The 20,516-nt window shown below is 37.1% G+C and overlaps 1 long non-coding RNA gene across 1 annotated transcript in view; it reads right to left on the bottom strand.

The window, feature by feature from the left end:
• Positions 1-5,381: 5,381 nt before the first annotated feature.
• Positions 5,382-20,516, bottom strand: part of LOC117151520 — a 59,160-nt gene continuing 44,025 nt past the window's right edge. Inside the window, exon 3 of the long non-coding RNA XR_004461510.1 lies at positions 5,382-5,528. This is a non-coding gene — a long non-coding RNA (uncharacterized LOC117151520). The remainder of the gene's footprint in view (positions 5,529-20,516) is intronic.

Genomic DNA, 20,516 nt, shown 5'->3' with positions numbered 1-20,516 from the left:
CTACCGAGAATCATTTGGTCAATAAGAAATCGTCCGTCAAATTCAATTATCCCTATCAATTTCTCATTACAACAACGTAGGATCTTTTGTACGCTGTCAGAATAATCTTCCCGGTAGAAATTCATCTCGCAGGCACGATCGATCGTTCATTCATCAAACATTCCCAAACCACAGGATCTTTTGTTTCAGTCATCGAAAAGCCTGTTGCAACAAGAAAAGCAACGCGTTTGTCCGACGTGTAGAGTTGAAATATGTAAGTGTTGCGCAAGTGAGGCTGGTTGGATTACCCTGTATATGCTGGTGCAGCTCGCGTAAACGTGATGGGGTGAGCGCATAGAGGAGCAAGTAAAAAGGAAAAGTAAGGGGCAAGGGGTTAAGAGGGAAAGAGAGAGCGGTTAGAGAATACGAACCGAAAGGGAACTGCGCACCACTAGCCGGAACCGTCCATGACGCAGTCATCGCGACCATCTCTCGTGTCTATCGCATCTGCATACGTGAGTGACGAGCCGAACGTTACCTGTGTGCTGCACGCGTGCACGTACGCACAGGCATGCGTGCGTACACGATCTGTGCATAGCCCTGGGAAGCCTGGATCGCGCATATACGAGTGGTACGATGCGTACAGGGCATACGAAAACGAATAGTTACGCGTTAACAGGAATGTGTGCCGCGATCATTAGCATAGTCTTCGCTCCTTGTTACTAATGGTTTGCCTTTGTTTGGTATTATTGGACTGAGTATGTACTTACGTAGATAGAAGCAGATCTTTTTCTTGATTTTCTTGGAGCGTGACCGAAATTGATGAGAAACTAAGTGTGAAATTTGAATTAAAGTTAGAAGATTCAATTTGGAATTTTGGTTTTGTATCTGGAAGATTTTTGTTCGATGTAGAACGTAGAATATCGATTGGAGCTCGTTGATATAAAGAATAAATGCTAGTGAAATTGAATAGATGAATGAAAACTTGCTTTCCTTTTTCATGTTTATGGTTCGAGTTTCAAGCTTTAAAATCATAGGATTATCAGGATTAGGTACAGGTCTTTGTTCTTGTTTTGTGCATGATAGTTTCCCAAAAATGGACCGGATTAAGAATTTGTTAAGGATTTAAAAGGATATTAATAACTTAATAAAAACACTAAAAGGTTCCTATTATCCGCGTCTTTATCTTCATTCCAATAGGCGATACTTAACTACTTAGTCAAGTATAGCCTAGAAAAATGATTTAAGCAAATAATCTTTCGGCGATCAAATATACCACTTTCTCTCAAAGAATCAATATTTTTTTTCTCAAAAGTACACACGATTCATCGGCTATGTATAGTCAAGTTTTCTAGATTTTTAAGTTCCACGATGGTTATATAACATATTGGTAATTTTTTAGGTTTCAATCGTGTTATTGGCGCGATTGTGTTTCCACGTTTTCCTTTATTTTCAGGTCTGCCCTAAAAAAGTGGACAAGAATGTTGTGGATCGAAAGGTCGTAAGAAAACGAAATATACCAATAATACGGTTGAAATTCGTAATCACTAAAGTATCCTGCCATGTAAGCATAGTCGCAGCGTGAATCCTATCACGTGCTTTTCCAATCCGTCCTCGTCAAGAGCCAAAAGATATAGTTGCTCCGTGGTGAGAGAAGCAAATAGGCATGGTAGTCTAGGTCTGGGAAAAGTTACAGGGCAGGATGAACTTCGAGGTGTGAATTTTAAGCAGCTAGGCGTATCGCATCGGTCGAACTCAGTAGTCGGAACGGCCGCTGAAAGTGACGTCTGAAAGTGAAGATCGCTTTGTCTGCACTTCCATTCGGTATTTCCCTTCAAATGTAGATCCTCTACTCGTTATTTATCTTTTCATTCGTATGAAACAGACGGTATATTATAATTATACATCGTGTAAGTAATTCTGGTGAATTATAATCATCAATTTTTAAATTACCTCAAATAAGAGGAAGATCTATCTTCCTTTATGATAAAATACTAATTAACAGAACTACATTGTAATTAAGAGTTCGAAAAAAAATTTATGCAAAACATATTACGCGTCTATTTCATTTTTATATTATTATGTTTCTTTATATAAAGGAACTACAACGAAAATATCGTCTAGATAAGAGACTGCTCTGGTGATTTACTCAATCCTCGTAACTTCAACAAGTTATATATTCTCCAGACACGCAATCCCCCGCTTGGTTTTAAGTAGTACGATACAAGCGAATGAATTAAGGAATCAAGTAAGTGAAAAATACTTGGAAGTGTTATTTGTTCCAGCAACCTAGCTCCAATATCTCACACGTGAAGATGAATTCCTAATGAATTCTTCGTTTAACACGCTTCGATATGCACGATATACACAAATTGTCCCACAAAATATTCAATTGAACTGCATAACAAAAATGTCAAATAAATAACGTAAAACATTAGCAAATATATTATAACACTCGAGTAGCTTATTTCCACAAAACAAAAAATGAAGATAATTGATGAAATTATAATAACAATACAATAAGTATTTCTAACTATACCCAAAACATTATGTAATAGACAAACAAAAGTTGCGAGTTTATGATATCTTAATAAAAATCATTGATATAAATCCAGCAAATAAACAACGTAACAAGCTATGTACGCAAGAATACGATTTAGGAGTGAAATTAGACGTTGCTTGATTCAATGACGTTTAAATCAGTAACGGGAATTCTATTCGCGTTCAATCGATCAATAAAAAAGGGGGGAAAAATGATAGATCAGACTGTAGGAAAATAACGGGACTCGATGCACTCTGTTCCATATCATGTTGGGCACGTGGCAGTCGACCCGGTTCTGACCTCTCGACTTCGTGATTCCGAATGGTTTTCTTTCGCTCCCTTTCCTCTTCGTCTCTCGCTCGTTTTTCGATTAACAGAGCTAGTCGAGCGAATCGTCGGGTTCCGGAAGGTGAAGCTGCTTCGCCGATACGGATCCCAATGGCGCACCCACGATCCTTCAAAACCGGCGCGGCAATCGTGCCGAGCGTTGTTCATGCATTTTTTGCTAGTAAGAGTCAGACGTCAGATCGTTCGAGCTCCACGTGACTCTTCTCGCGTCGTTTCGTCTCGTGATTCCGTGTATGGAAGAGGAAAATTGGAGTTAATCACTTGTCCTTATAGTCGATAATACTTTTTAATTCCTTTTCTTGGTAGTATTACAGATTAGTGGGAACGTTAATATATATATACAAAGAACACAGTTATTAATATTTATTAGTTCGATTGGAAAACTTGTCTTATTTTTCAAAATTAACAAGGATGAATATGCAGTTTGATTACATTACGTTTTATACAATTTTAGTCAGATAGAATTTTGTTAGTGTATATAATTGTATGTATAAGCATAAAATTAATTTTCCATTTATGGAAAATTTGAAGATGCAAAGATGCATATAATATCTATAAAGATACGTAAAATATCCAAAGTATAGTACTTTCTATAATATTTAGTAAATAAGACAATTTCCTAGCTGAGTTTCATTTTTCTTGTTATATTTATAAAAACATGAATTTGGACAAATATCTAATAATTATAGATTAGTCCGAAATCGGAAATTAATTTTATTACATTGGATATATCAGAAGTTGCAAACCTTAGGATTACCATTCTTAAAAAGTCTGAAAAAAATAAAGGTATTTCTTAATCTTATCAATAAAAAATTTGCTTACACTTATAGCTTGAAAAAACCATGATTTATTATTGAAATATCGGGATTAGGTAAAATATCCAACATATATGTAATCTTTCATCCATTCCGTCACATTAGAATTGGAAGAAGTGAACAATCATTGAACAAAGACGCTGATTAATACACTTCCCAAAATGAATTAATTAATTCCAATAGTAAAAGATGAAAATTTCCAAGAATTCCCAAAATCCAAGATCGAGGAAATTTCACGTGTGAGTGCCAGCTGCATCCGGTAGCGGCGCGTTATGCGAGCGAGTATCTGGCTCGATGATCGGCGCGCATCGCGGCGAAGAATCACGAGCGTTGATCACGTAATAGCGTTGTCGACGAGCGTCGTTTCTCAAAAGCGGCGTAGGATCCGTTTCCTTTCCCCCTGTTGTTTTTTTCGTCACGGTGGAAAGAATCGCCGACTCCAAAAATTTTCGACTGTGAACTGGTCGCTCGAGTGACTCCTTTGTTCGACGTGGTTATGCAAAGGAGCTAGCAAAGCAGCACGAAATAAGAAAGAGACGAAAGAAGCGTAATGCCCTGCCGATTTTCGAACCAGTCAACGTGCTTTCGTTCTTCGTTGAAACGAACGAAAAAAAAAAAGAAAGGAAGACAGGAAAGAAGCGTGGAAGAACGAAGAGGGAGGAGAAGAGGGAGAAAAGGGGGAGGAAAGGTGGAGGTAACGAGCGAGGCCTGAATGCATCGGGCGTTTGGAGGGCATAGCCGGAGCGCGTCACCGTGACACTTAAGCGGAACGCGAAACTGCGGCGAATAATTGCAGCACGTTCGAGGCAGTCGCGAGTGCAACAACACCGGGCACAACAGGCTACGTTAGCGGCATGCTTGTGTGGGCATAACCACGGCTGCACCCACTCGGGCTCAACCACTGCCGGCCAATTAACCCGAATGGTAACGAGCCGCGTCGAGCGCGTCGCCTCGCGCCTCTCTCGCTACGAAATCCGTTTCCTTGCCGAAATCGTGGCCAGACTTTTAACACTTTCATACCGTGAAGAGGTGTTTTTGGCTACAAAAACGTGTGCTTCGTTATTGGCGGACAAATTTTTTATATAAAAGTTTCTTATTCTTTCTGCGAAATTTTGACGCGTTTTTCTGTATATTTGTGTTTGTTTAAAAATCGTGGCGCATTTCTATATTTTCTCAATATCCTCAATGTTCCTAGGAATTTTAGAATGGGAAAAAGATTGCATCGTGAATGATTGGAGGATGATGATTAAGATTATTTTAGAAGTAAAACAAACTAACAATTTTCTTGACATTTATCTGAACAAATGAAATTTTATATCACAAAAATGATCGTTCTATTATCAGAAAGTTTCATTATTAGAAAATTTTTATCTTCCTATTAATTAGTATCTATTAGGTCGTCCGAAAAGTTTCTTTTGTTTTATAAAGAAATAATGGATGCATAACATTTTCCGTTTTATATCATTTTATCGAATTACGTATGATCCATTTTGTTCTACCAAGATAAAGATTACAACGTTCGACTGATTAGGTTTCATGTTTGTATAAAGATGCGTTGTTGTAGAAGAGATGTTTATAAAAGAAAGACACTTTCCGGACAACCTAATATATGGAAGATACTGTACTTACTGTACTCTATCTACTGTATTTTCGTGAGCCTCTGTATAGAATAAATAGTATTGTGTCTGCAGGTGCGTACAACTGGAAGAGAATGCAACTATCAACTCGTACGTTGACTTGTGTAACGTCGACTGTGATCTGGTTCCTTGCGTGTTGTTGACTGATTATTTAACGACTTAACGGGTTAACAGCGAGCCAGAAACGGGGCTCGATTCGCCTTCTGCCTCGTAAGTGACATATTAATTCGAGGGTCAATTGAAATATGATGGATCGATGCGATTACGGTCCCGTTAGGATAAACGGGAAAAAATTAATTGATCCTTCGGTTGATCATCGGAGTAATCGTATCGGAACCTCTTTTTCCTTTCGCGACAGTTTTGCAAGTTGCATGTACTTTGTTTTTTAGTAACTCCGAAGCCTTGAATTGTGCGCATACAATTTAAATCGACTAGTAGAAGTTGTGATACGATAAATTGCAAGTTACATTAATACCTACCGTATTTGTTGGTTCGTATAAGAGGCGTGTTGTTTATACTTTAATGTACCTCGAAAATACGTAAACGATTTCTTCCTAATAACAACTATATTTAATATCTATATATTTCATTATGCAACATATCTTTAACAAAAAATAGGTTGCTCTCTTTGTTTCTTAAATTCGATTCGGTCCTCTTCTCTGTGTGTTCTAATAACATCTGCTGCAATTAGTAATAATAATTGCGTAATTTTTATTTACGTTAACTATTATTACATCACTTTTATATCATATATCGGTGTTAATTTTTTCCGACGTTAAGTATGCAAAATAAATCTATTTCGCTGATGGAATTGTTTTTAAAAATTACTATATCGTAGAGCATAAACAACTGTCCAAATATTAGTGCGACGTGGAAATGAAAGTTTTATGACAATTCTTTGATAAAAATCTATTGTATAATTAAATGTTATTATCAAGAAGAGATTGTTTATTCATAATAAATGGTTCATATTTTCGCAGAGTAAGCAACACCATATTTAAATCATCCCTTCTTATTTAAATTATCTTCCCTAGCAACAAGTACAGAGATAATATCCTGTTCGAATATTATTGCGAGTAACTGTATTTCACAATTATTCTGATAATCACTAAAGTAGTTATTTTGAAATGTCTAGAATTCGCACGATCGGTCGATAATCCTGCTTGAACAGTCATCAGTCGATGACGAGAATCGAAGTGACGGAACGATAACTAGCGGCGTGGTTCCTCGAAATCAGGGTACCGTGAATGGCTTCAGTTCCCAGCGAACATCTGCGATGCCGATAAGTATGAACATCGGAATCAGCAGGTCTCAAGTGTAATTGGCTTGTTGAGTTTCGCATATACATGTCAAAATAGACGAAACGTGTCAAAATTCTAGTTAATGACAAACCACACGGTGAGCTCGAAAGCGCGTCGCTGCGATAAATAATTTATTTAAGGATGTATTTCTGTTCGGAGGCCGCATACGCTAAGATATTAAAATAATAGTACATGTAGATTATGAAAGAAAAAGTAGTTTATTTCTGGCCAGATTTTACATTTATTGATTTATACCGATACTTTACCGATGGTACGAATTATGAGTAGATTCGAATATATAAAGCAATAAATGTTAGGCAGGCACATTACCGCAGGTAATAATTATTCGAACGACTTCCAAAGTCGAACATTTGCTTAAATAATTTAGATTTAAGGCACAATAATGCAATGGAAGCTGTGTTTATTATTCCACTAAAGGATCATACTTGTGACTTAACAATAGCAACAAATCTTCATTTCTGGAGTAGAAGTGAAGTAAAGCATTCAAAACAAAATGTACAACGTTTAAATGACTATGAGCTATGGATACTATACAATACTATTCATTTCGCCTGTTTGATACGTGTCCCTAAGTATGACAACAATATGACGAAAATAAATAAATATATGTAATCATATCCCTGTCGCGATAAAAGTAAACATTAATATATACGTGCATGAATAAATACATGTTTGTAGTCGTGTTTAAATTGCCAAGGTAAAACATCTGGTACCAGTCATCTCGAATGGGTTAGCAATTTTAGTGTTAGAGATTAATAAAGAATTCTTTTCTCCTTTTTTCAATTTCATTTCCAATTTCCAATTTTCATATTTCAAATAACCTTTTGCCCCGAATGTTCATCTTAAAAATGGCGCTTCCGCGCATGGAAATACCCTGCTTTAATAATGATATTTAGTCGATAAATATAATATTGCTCACATAATTCTCGCGTGGACTATGCCACGCGTATATCTATCAGAACCACGATGCATCTCACGGATGACTGATTATTCGTCCTGACTTCTAGCTACCCATTAGCAACGCGTTTCACGCCTTTCGCATGGAAAAAACGACAGCCAGGCAACGCGATTCTGCAGTTAAGGTATCTCTTAATGACTACCGCTAATTGTCCAATGGACGACGCCCATAAACGCTATTTAATGGGAATTCGTTGCAGATATCCGCGACACTGATTAGTAGGTTTGATTTATCGTTGCTTCAAAGCGAAGGTGCGCTGCGATTACAGGTAAATCGTTGTGCAATCGCGGCGGCGGACTTATTCGCTGATAATTTATCGCGTGAAATATGATGTCGTGTTATATCAATGATATTTCGAGGAGATTTGTCGAAGGTAATTTGTGTTGTTTGTTTTATAAGAAAAGATTGGAATATTCTTATTGGTTTTTTTGTAAAGTTGGAATATTGTAATTGATTGAGTAAAAATGAAAACCAGAAAAGAGTAACTTTAAAATTCAATAAAATTAGAAATTTGTATAGGAGTACGTCATTTAAAAATTCTATAATCTGCTAACTAATACTGTATCATTTTGGTTTGAAGTTAAATATGTATGTAGGTATTTTTGCTAGTCTCTCAAATATTTCGAAAATATTGGTGTTGTCATCATAAAAGACATCTTTTATTTATTTATGTATTTGTTTAAGATCATATCTACCTTGCCGTTATTAGTGTTAGTACCACAATGACCATATACATAATACACAATATGTATTAGATAATAGACATTACACATACCTTAATACATAATAACTTAACAATATATAATACATACATTATGCATAATAACTTAACAATACCTATAACAATACAGCAACGTATTATGAGAAAACCCGATTTTTACGTAGTTTTTGATTATTAAGAGCTAAATGGATCTCACGTGGAGGATAAAATTTGCATAACACGTAATAATTAAGGATCAAAGGCGGGAATGAATGGGTAGCCAATCATACCTTTGCTTTTTTACAGAACAGCCATATTTTATACAAGACCAGTGAAAAATTAAATTTAGTAATATAAATTACTAATTTCTGTATAAGCATTACTTTTCAACATGTTTGTTTCTTTTTCAGTATCACCGCAGAACCCACAGATACCCAAATGTCTGTTCACGAATCGCGGAACATTGTACAATCTTGGCAAAAACGTCCCATTTGAAGCAACATCGAGATTCGTTCCACTGGTTCACGCGTTCACGATCGAACGACTCGTAAACGTCTCAAATCGTCGATTTCACATTTGAGGAAGCATGAAGTTTCTTCGGTTGTCGGCGAAGGCGGAGGACGATGGCGGGTAACGGAGGAGTAAGAAATGAAATAGCGGAGAAAGAAAGGGGTCGTTCGCGGTTTTACGATCGAACGAGCTCGACTCCAGAAAATCTCTGATATAGAACTGTTTGCGAATGATGGGTAGAGCAAGAGTACCAAACCGCAATCTCCGGTTCCCACCGGTGGAGCCGGCGTTATTAATTACGAAATATTTAGCGTTAAATTTTGTGGAACGACCGCGGTGCCTTCTTTTTAAATCGTTGTTGTGACCTTAAGAATTTCAGGGTGAAATCAGTGACCACAAACGCTCGCTACAGACACGATTCTTCGGTGTTCTTTCTTTTTCAAGGTTTTTTCAACGATAGAGCTACGTAGTGCAATATGTACGTATGTACAAGTATGTACATATGTACGTATGTATGTATAAAGTATCAAATTATTGGGAAAATTCGTAGAAATTCAAGACAAATTTTAAGTTCTATTAAATTGTTTTTCGAGAAATTTTGTATTTTTTCCGCAATGAATACCTTCAAGTAAATTTCCTTTGAATTTCTTCAAATCCTTAAAATATTCAATTTAATATTATATTAAATTCTTTTTTTAGGAACTTTTTACTCCCTTTAGCAATGAATATCAAGTAGATTTTGTTTGAATTTCTTCAAATCGTTAAGGTGTCTATTAGATTTCTCATAATTAAAAGAATTTTATGAAAATAAGCGATAGTGTGACTATGTTGCATCCAATGAATAGAGCTAACCCCAATCCAGTCGGGTCTTTTTCTTTCTTCTCGGAAGGCACTTGATGACGATTAACGTGGGTGTTGCATGAAGTTATATTAATGACCATTAAAACGTGATAACCACGTGTATGCACACGTGACTCACGATATCGAGTTCATACTCGCATCAATTACAGTGTTCGAGACTTAGGGCTATGTTCTCGATTCTATAACAGCGATAAGAACGTATCATAGAGCCTGGACTACCTCTAATGAGAATTCGTTTCGAATTGCTTCGTTTCGTTTGTGAGTTTCCACAAAAACCGGGTGCCCCCTTCCATTAAAAGTTGCAAACGATCCCGGTTTAATGAGATACCGAGACGTTAATAGCTGCTTTAATTGGGTTGTTAATTTTCGGAGATGAATTCATAGGGGAAAAATGCAAAAGGCTAATAGCGCCGAGTAGGAGGAGCCCCATGGATTAAATGGGCTATTTTCGGACCCTTTGGTCTTAACCTGCAGAGGAAAAAAGGAGAGAGAGAGAGAGAGAGAGAGTGAGAGAGAGAGAGAGAGAGAGAGGAAGAGAGACTTTTTTTATTCAACCGAGCGATCGAATATCCCGCTGCGTCTGAACTAGGAAACCTCCTTTCTTTTCTTTCGTAGATCCTTAGCCTTCATTTTTGATTATTCGATATTTTAATGAGGTTGATAATGTTCCATAATGGTGATAGATTTTTTATCCTGGATTAGGAAATCTCCCTTCTCATTGTTTCGTATCAATATCTTCCTTATTCTTCTCACTCCATTTTCGATTATTGGGAATTTTAATAAGTTCGATAATGTTCCTATAACGGTGATGAATTTTTTATCCCGATCTGGGAAACCTGCCTTTTCTCTTTTCGTAACTATATCCTCTTTATTTTTCATTTTCTGTTATTCAGTTATTTTAATAAATTGATAATATTCTGTAATTGTGGTGAATTTTTTATTTTGAATAAATGAAAAATTCTTGTAGTATCTTAATGCGCAAGGCGTAAAGGCTGGGAACTTTAAGAGACTCGAAGAGTGGAGACTTGATGCTTGACACACTCGTAATCGTCTCAAAACCAAATTTTTCTTCCCACATTTAAGACACTCGTCATTTTTAACTACTATTAACGCCGCACCACATCCTTTTCAATCATCCCCACGAATTCACATAATATCGATCACTTTATCTATCTTACACGCGTGACAGATGCAATGATGGAGAATCAATTTCGGCTCTAATCGCGCGGCAACGCCTCCCTCTTTACACAATTCTTCAAAAGCGTCCCTAGAAACGAGGAACCTGGTCATCCATTCATCATGGACCGCCCGTTTTCGGGCACCTGCATTGTCTTAGATTCTCGTAGTTTCCATTGTCTCGGCGTTCCGGTTACGCACGATCGGCTTTGGTTAAGATCGGCCTCGTTAAATAGCGTTTCAGCGCCGATTACCCGAGTCTTGTAACTTCTGCTCCGCCACCCCGACGAATCGTAAAAGGAGAAAGGGAAAAAAAGAAGCGTTAGTTTCACAGACGAAAGCGACCGACACACGGCTGCTTTTTCTCTCTATTGTCTTATTTTCACGCTTGATTACGCGGCCCACCTCGACTTACGAACGTTCTTTGTTTCGCGCGGATCGTGGAACAATGAGGCTTAATTAGAAAACGTCTTGACTCGTGAGATTTCTCGACCAACGGAGATCGGGATACGTGGCCGTTAATTGGGACAAGGTTCTTGGAAGTGTGATATTTCGCCAGATTTTCGTCCTGTGCTCTGTAGGTACTGTGGGTGGTATGGTATCAAGTGCATGGATTGCTAATCGTAAGTAGACTGCGGATGTTTATGCACTTTTGAAAGATTTAAGGGTGCGAAGATTTGACATCGTTCAACTCCAAATTAGTAGAAGCGACTGTCATTTATTTTACTAAACATACGCAAGATATTAAATATCAAAGTCGAGAATCAAATATGTTAACATCAGACTTTCTTTTCTCTTACATAACTACTTTATTTTTGTTTATCTTTTTTTTGTTTTTCTCTTTTTTTCTATCCTCGTGACCTCCAATCTAATTATAGATAGAGCAACCGCTAATGCTACTCACCTGATAATTGTGCTTTGATCTCATTTATTATTAATGATAGCAATGGGTTTTCGCCTGTTATCTTAATAATTGATCATAAATTAAATTGATACTTCGAGCTCCTTTTTCAAACGACTACAATTTGAAAAATTGCTATGTCCAGATTTTTATCGTCGCACAAACTTTTAAATGAATTTAGAACAGAATTATTTCTAGGAAACTGTCTCTTTAACCTCTCATATAGATACATCACCTCTTCTCCGTCCCTTCAACGATTTAATTCTCGTCACACATAACAATTCAATCAAAAGTGAATTAAATCCCGTCCGAGATAAAAACGAGAGCTCTCTGAAGGAGCTTAGCACACAGAGAAAGCGACGCGCCAGTGCGAATAAAGAAGCCTGCAGGCCATCGGAACCGAAGCTGGACGCATCGATCATTCCTTTCGCATCGAAGGAAAGAAAAAACAGCCTAGAAAGAGCAGGCGAATAATTAAATTTCGTCGAGAAGTCTGGGCGAGAAGGGGATGATGGAGGGGGAGGGATAAATTTATGCGACCTCCCCCAGGACGTGCCACCCTCATTAACGATATTCATTGGCGGTTCCGTGCCGATAATTCAGCCATTCATCAAGCCGATCTAACGACCCGTTCGGTTCTTGCGCCAGGCGAAATCGATTAAAGTGATCGACTGCGGGCGTCTCCTCTGTATAGAAAATGAAAGGGAAGAGAGATCCGCAGGGGTGACCGCGTTCGATTTCGTGAGCGTGCGCCTACCAACTAATTCTCGAGACAATGCATCACCGTGTTCGGACAGAACACCTCATCAGAGAGCTTCGTGTTAATGAGCGCCATGGAGAAATATGATCTTACTTTTTTTGTCGGATCGCGAGCGACTCCTCGAGAACGGATTTTTAAGTTCCGCTTTATAGAACCTGTCCAAGGGATGCAGGAGAAAGATTCTTTTTCTTTTGGAATTTGTTCCTTCCTTTTCCATTTTTTCCAAATGTTCGTTCAAGATTTCGAAAAGAGCGAGAGAAACGATTGATTTATATTATATAGTATTATTTATATTATATTATTAGTATTATTTATATTATATATTACTTATATTATTATTTATATTATATATTACTTATATTATTATTTATATTATATTATATAGTATTTTTGTCCTATTAGGATATGATTGGGATAGTCATTCCGTTAGTTCGGTATCGATAAAAAGTGATGTGACGTTCTTCTCGTGAAAATATCCACGTATTGGTTAAGAGTTTGAAAAAATAACTAAGAGGGTACGAAAAGTGTGATAGAACTGTTCGAAAGAAATACAGTGGCTACAAAAAGTATTTGCACGTGCCATTATTTTTCAATGATGTATTCTTTCATCGTCTTCTATATTTCACTACGAAAGTACTATTAATGATACGAAATTTAATAGATTTACCTGGGTCTAGTTGGTATTAAATGAAATAATAAATACAATGGTGTGCAAATAATTTTTGCGGCCACTGTATTTTGAGTTCACATGATTAAGTCTCCTTTTTAATTTTATCGGAAAGATATGCTTTCGGAGATGCACATAAGACTATCCACTGTTCGATCGAGATCAACTAGTTGATACTTGATCGTCACGCTATGTACGTCTTATATTCTATTCTTCCATGTTCTCTAACATTTTATATTATAAATACACTTTTATATTCGAATAGTGGATGTGTATGAATAAAACCAAGCTATAAAAAGAAACAACTCAGCAAGAATTTCAAAACGTAAGACAATACACAATTATTTATTATAGCGTTGTAAATACATGGTTTAATGTGTTCAACCTTCATGCATGGATTTAGATACAAGTGACCAAAGAAATCCTTGAAATTTCCATTTACAACCATAATGTTCGCATCTAAAAAGTCTTGTTATTTTAACCACTGTAATAAGTCCACTATTAAAGTTGATCCACTCAAAAAGTTGATGGATCCAAAAAATTCCATCAACTGCTGGTATCAGCAAAATGCCAAACAGCATCGTCCGAAAAACTTGATGCACAACCGCTTCCCTATCAACATTTACGGTTCAAAGCTTAGCTTAACGACCGTCCAAAAGAACGAGCTCCCTTTTCTCTCTCCCCAGGGGCAGATAAGGATGTTGGTCAAGGCACCAGGCGATCGATCAAACCGACGCGACATGACGCGCGGAGATTATACTCGTTAGATTCGTCAGTTTCGGTGGCATTTTTCTCGCCGGTTTCACGAAGAATCGACGGTTCGTCTCTATCGACCCTATACATCCGGTTCTCGAAGAGGCAGGTGAATCGCAGTCAGTGGTGGTTGCACACGTTCTTCAAAAAGAAAAGGGGGTTTATGGTGCTCAGCACGGGTTTTCGAGTTGCACGAGTGGCCAGAGCTATCTCAACGGGGGGGCGGCTGGCACCCCGTCGCGTTGGTCCCTTCCTAAATCGCTTTGATTATACCCCGAGATCCTCTGTTTTAAAAGTCTCGGATAATTAGCAGCCTCTGGCCGGGCCTGGCTATTTAATTGCTCTATTTAATTTGACCGTTGATCCTGGAGCAACGATTGGCGCCTCTATCCTAACTATACACCTTATAAAAGCAACCTTGGCTCGCTGTAATTTAATTAAGGCCCGGATGCAAATGAATATTATAATTGGACGATATTTTACGAGCGATACCACGTGATAGCCCACCCGGTCCGTAATTATCGAACGGGACTCGATCTTCGTTTCGCGCGATACCCGTTTCCTTCGACCCGTTGGTCGATTTCTCCCCACGATTTGTAATAATATTTGGCCGCGCGCTCATGATTAATGCGATATGTACCGCAGCTTGAAATTAATGCCAGCGTCGCGAGGAACGTCGATGATCGCGGCGACGGTAACGAATTGAAATTCGTCACGCGAAGTCCCGTGACTTCTCGCAGCGGGGTGGTCGAAAGGGGAACACTGTGAGCTCTCCACGCGCCTTCAGGAGTCCTGTGCAGGAATTTATATCCCAAACGCGACGACCCGAGAGACACACCCTCGAATTTCCATTTCTAGGGCCACGAGCCTCGTTTTCGTAAAGCTGCAGGATGTTCGTTCTTAGCTTGTTCCAGAGAAAAATTGAACCGACCACAGGATTGATCATGAATTTTGTTTCGTGAATTGAAAAAATGAATTTGTGGGGCCAGCGTGTACCTTCTTTTTGACAAATGACGAAGAGCTCGATCATTTTTCTCAGAGCCCGAAGGTATCGGTATTCTGACGCAGATGTGAGGTGGATTTGGAGAATCTCGAGGGAGGACTTATCCGTTGCGTAAGTAATTAAGTAGGATTTGATTATTCCTTCGAATTAGATGTTATTCTGTAAACTTTCGTGTTTTGTGTTCGATAGAAGTTGAATATTTCTTGCAATAGTATGTAGGAATTTTGCTTTTCATTTCTCGAGAAACTGACAATGCTCTTGACGGAAGATAAAGAAAAGTAATTCAAATAACTTACAGGATTATGAAGAACGTGCTTCTTATTTCGAGGCAAAACTATATATGTATCACAATTATACAATCTCCAATTATATCATTCTGCGAACATATTTGCAATCTTGTAAAAATACCTGTGAATATCATAAGCTTCTAAATTTTAATTGAAAAATATCTTATTCTTATTTAATTTTATGTAAGTATTCCTCTGAATTTCTTTCGGACTACCATCGGTGTTTAAAGAAAAGATTCTTCCGCTGTCACGTAAAATGGAATGTTGTTGAATTCTAACATAGGCCCATACATCCTTCCTCGTTATGCGATTCTAACGTCGCGGTTGTGTGCCTAAAAAGGCGTGCCTAAACAATGAAGTTTATGGGCTAAGGCCTGCGGGAGCGGCCATTAAAACAATCGACAGTCGCGCTTACAAGGGATGCAAATGTTGGCGCGAGCACAATGGCGTTTCGGGAGAGGCTGTGGCAGTAAATACCAGTATAATTGCCAGTCTCAAAAGTTAAGGCAGTTTTAAGAGGCCCCGCGGCCCTGTTTTCACGTTCCCTTATATGCGTGCTGCAACGCAGACACGTGTGCAGCCTTAGAATTTTTGAACGAAGGCGCAGTCGGAGTCCTCTCATTTTGTTACAACTAAAACATTTATAGTGCTATACCTTCTCTTTTAATACTAATATCATCGTTAAGAGTGCGATTAATAGATCTTTTAGAAAATAAATTAATCCTTGTTATTAGTCCTTCTATGGATTCCTCTGCTTCTTGAAGCTTCTACACGTTTTAGATCTTTTAAATGTTTCAGGATTTCTAAAGATCGTCAGATTTTTCAAAATTGTTTCACATTTTTTAAGTTTCTTAAATTATTTAGAATTTTAGATTTTTTAGATTGTTGGGTTCCTTAGATTTTTTTTAGATCTTAGTTGTTTCAGATTTTACTAGATTATTTTTTATAAACTCATTTTTTGATTGTTTCTCAATGTTTTCAAGATGTACCAAGAATTATTTTTTCAAGTTTTATTTTAAGTTTCTAAGAGTTGTATGTATTTAACAAGATCGTTGTTTTTCTCAATATAGCGTCTTATCATAGCTATGCTTCTTTAAAAATCAATTTGCCGCCAATAATTTGCCAAAACCAATATATCAAATTATACCAGTGGATCTTACCAAGCTAAGAAAGTCACCTCCCTTAAGAATATTTATTTCTTTTCTCATTCTCGTCTGGCTGAAACATACCGATCGCTATGGTAAGTTTGCATTTGTAAGAAAACGATGACGGCATGTGTTGCACGGAGTCGTGCCGACGATGGGTTGGTAGAGAAACGAGAAAAAAAGTGCAGTCACGAATCCAAAGCAAATTATGCGACGCTCATGCGCAACGCCACGCCCGCCAAATGGCCAATTCGTGTTTGCAGATTGCCTCTATCTCGGCACCCTGTCGTGGTCCAAGATTGCAGTTTCCTCTTTCCTTTAAAACGGCCGAACAGAAACGAGAGCGGGTCGCCATTGTGACGCGTGCACGCTCGATAAGCATTCCACTTGCAAAAATTATACCGAATTTCGATGAATTCGTTGCTTTTATATCGTTTTTATAAATATCGTTTGTCAGAGAAAACAGTGCAGCACTTTTAGCTCGATCGATAATTAACACGCGATTCTTTCCAAATATCGAAGAGTCACGTCTGTTCGAATAATAAATGAATATTCGATGAGATACTTTCATATTTTAAATCAGATAACTAAAAATCGCTGTCACGAATGTATTATTACTTTATTCTTAATTTAATTGAGAAGCTTTTAGAATTTTAGCATTTTATTTTAGCTGTATTCAAGTCTCATGTCGAATTTTTTGTTCTTTGATAGGCTTGAAAAGATATTTATGGTTTATTATACCTTTCTTGTTTTCAGTGAAGAGATAATGTTTCTAAAGATAGGTTCTTCAATGTTGAATTTCTTAGAGAAGATCGTCCGATTGTAAGAAAAGACGAAGGTTTACGAGGATCTATCATCGATGCATGCGAAAGCAAGTGCATCGAGCACGTTTTAAGTCGTCAATCATTTAGTGCTCATTAAAGTGAATTATCTTACGACACAAGACTCGATATTTTCTATAGTTTATGGATTTCAACATCGTACCATCTCAAAACTTCGGATCCATTATTCTCTAGAAATATCTATTCTCCAAAAATAACCATTATAATGCGTAATATGGGATCAAGACAATATAATAGAGAAATCAAGATTTTTAGTCCCTTTCTATCATAACAAACCGAAGAACAATTCAGAACAAACAATCTTGAAAATAATCATTATTTTATCGGTATATAAGAATAGTTTTACAAAATAATTTAAATACGCTATATGAACATTGTTTCTTTTACGTATGCCGGACTTAAAAGAAGGGTATTACGATAGAGGGTGATTTTTCTGAATGTTGAACTCCAAACTCTCGTTTGAAAAAGTTTTCGACAAGTTTGATTTACTAATCGCTTGCGACACGTAGAAATCTATTATAAAATAAAGTGAATTAGTATGTATGCGTATATATATGAAGTACCTGCGATTGTTTACATATTTCGCGGCGTTAATTATTCAGGAACGCGGAGCATTCGTCGTGAGACGTCCGTATGGTTGCTCCACGAATCATAACACGCAATAAATTTTAGCGTCGTTTCGTTCGTATTTGCCTCTTCTTCACGTTCGTTGCGTCCAGTGACCGTCATATTGGACTGGCGAGTGTAAATTTTCGAACATGCTAATGCTCGTGACTTCTACTGTCTTTTCTCTCACAAATCAGTCGTTTTTTTTCTTTTCTATCGTAAAATTTGTACTATAAGATACGTTTACACGTTATTTTTTGATCGGTTTCTCGACGGGAGACCACGTATCGAGAGTTTCATCGGGATGGACGCGATCTTATTCGAAGAAGACATGGCGCCGATTTAACGTCAGTTAAGATTAAGTCGAGTAGGTACCACTGAAGGTGCGCCGCATTAAGTATTCTCCGGTTGAAGTGGTTCGCCTTCTCCGCTGTGTCTCTGTAATCTGCATCGACGCGACGCGCGACGCCTCAATGTACAGCACGAGCCAAATGTGGAGCGAACGATGCGAGTAGGTACTTACAATCCTCGATATTCCATTTCAGATTGCTCCGCGGTATTGATATCATTCGTGATTGTAACAATTCTTTATACTTCGTAGTTTTGTAACATGTGCTACAATTTTCTACAGAGCAAGCCTTTTTATTATTATTATTTTATTTAATTGGATGAACCAAACACTATAATAGCTATATTTGATAACTGTTTATATGCATAAATAAAATTACAAAGAATCCTTAATGGACTTTTTAAATTGGGAATAATCTTTACTATGGTATGATTTTAATGCTGGAATTATTAAATTTCTCAAAATTATGACTTACTTAATCCTTACATAATCCTTACTTTTACAATCATTAGAAATTATATTAATATTTACTTTACATTATATTAATATTTCACACGATTATACAGAAGCTAGAAAAAATATTTGTACATATCCTTACTTTCTAAAAAAGCGTTTTTTTTATCAGGTTTACGTTCCATTTTCATAATATGAAATTTTTATAATCGCATAATAGCATTACTAGATAATACAAAATTTAATGTACTTAGATCTAGTTAATTAGTATATAAGCGCTATGGTAAGTACAATGGTATGCAAATATTTTTTGTGGCAACTGTATGTATTGTCTTTATTATTTATTGTTATCATACCACTTTAACTACAAATAGATATGTACATATATATTAATACTTGATAATTCTGATGTTAAGTGTATAAGTTTGTTAGGTTGCATTGAACAAAAATATTCTAATTGTTAGTAATTCTGTAATGCTACGGAATATGAAACACGATATAATTTCATATATTAAACAATTCACAAGAGCACGCGAGTACGAAAATACGAATAGGTATACGATGGCGGGTTTCCTGGAAATACTTCGCGACATAAACACGTCAAGATTTCTGAGAATCCAAGTAGCTTACAAATTTCTGCGCGGAATTTGTTAAATACGATCATCGTGCTAAAGTTGTTTCTGTATTCCATTTAGTACGCTCTCCTTTTTGAAATTTTTTATTCTATGCTTCGCCTCACGGGTGTGCCGATTCTAATGAATTCTAATTATTAAATTAAAATGGAATTCTTTTTTGCTTTGTTCATTTTTTTAATGTCTCATCGGGTTATTAACTATTAAAAACTAGAAATAGAATCTTATTTACGTATATTTATAACTTGTTAAAATTTCATTCCTATGTTTCATTCCCAAATTTCAAAACTATGACAATTATAATGGTAAAATTTGAAATCAAGCCGAAAATGTACACAGAAAGTACGAGGCACTTATTGCGAAAATACACATAGTGAAAAGTTAATGTACGGCATGAATAGTAGTTTTAAATGTACAATTAGCGCTAAAAGTTGTCTATTCAAATATCGTGGATTATTAACAAAGTGAAAATTGACTGTTCAAATATTTTAATGGTCCTTGCGAACTATATGCTTCCAATAAATATCCTGTAACTTTTACATACATTTTCAGATTCGTTTTAAACTTTATCAATATAGTCACGATAGCCGTCTCATAACAGCGCTAATGAGATATGAAATTGTTTTGTGTAATACGTATATATGCACTCCTTTCCACGACTCACCGGATACTTACCTACTTCCGACAAAGTGATTGTTAGAAACACATATAATCAGAGACGTCATATAAAACAGTTCTAGACAGTGATCCAAGTTCCATTTTAACTCTTTAAAAGATTGTCCAACATCAAAACGACTCAATTTTTCGAATACTTTAGTCCTCGTTCAAATTTGTTGTAATATATAATAATAATATTTACCATATGGTTGATTTGGTTGGTTTTTACGCTTATTTTGTATTTTATCGCCGCCGAACGTAGTGGAAATCGCTCGCAAATACAGGCGCGAGCGAAGAAAGCGCCGATTAATCCACGGAGAAGCGATCTCCTTGTCATTTTGTCCATTCTGCCCTAGAAATTATACGACGGCGTTCTCGATGTTTCACGCTTGTCCTTTTTAATCGAACGCCGCCGAGTGGCTCGGCCACGATTTTTCTGAAAAGCAGCGACTTTCAGAGGCGTGGCGCCTCCAACCTGTCGCAAGATATTTCATTTACTGTCACGCGTCTGTGCGGGCCACGCGAAATCGCCTCCCTCGTCGATATATCGCGGCTAGATCTCGACTCTTACACCACGGCTCGATACGCCACTTTATATGGCCACGCGCGAGGT

This window comes from Bombus impatiens, unplaced genomic scaffold, assembly GCF_000188095.3.
Source record: "Bombus impatiens unplaced genomic scaffold, BIMP_2.2 scf_0257, whole genome shotgun sequence".
Lineage (NCBI taxonomy): Eukaryota > Metazoa > Arthropoda > Insecta > Hymenoptera > Apidae > Bombus > Bombus impatiens.
This window is presented reverse-complemented; position numbering and strand designations above follow the sequence as displayed.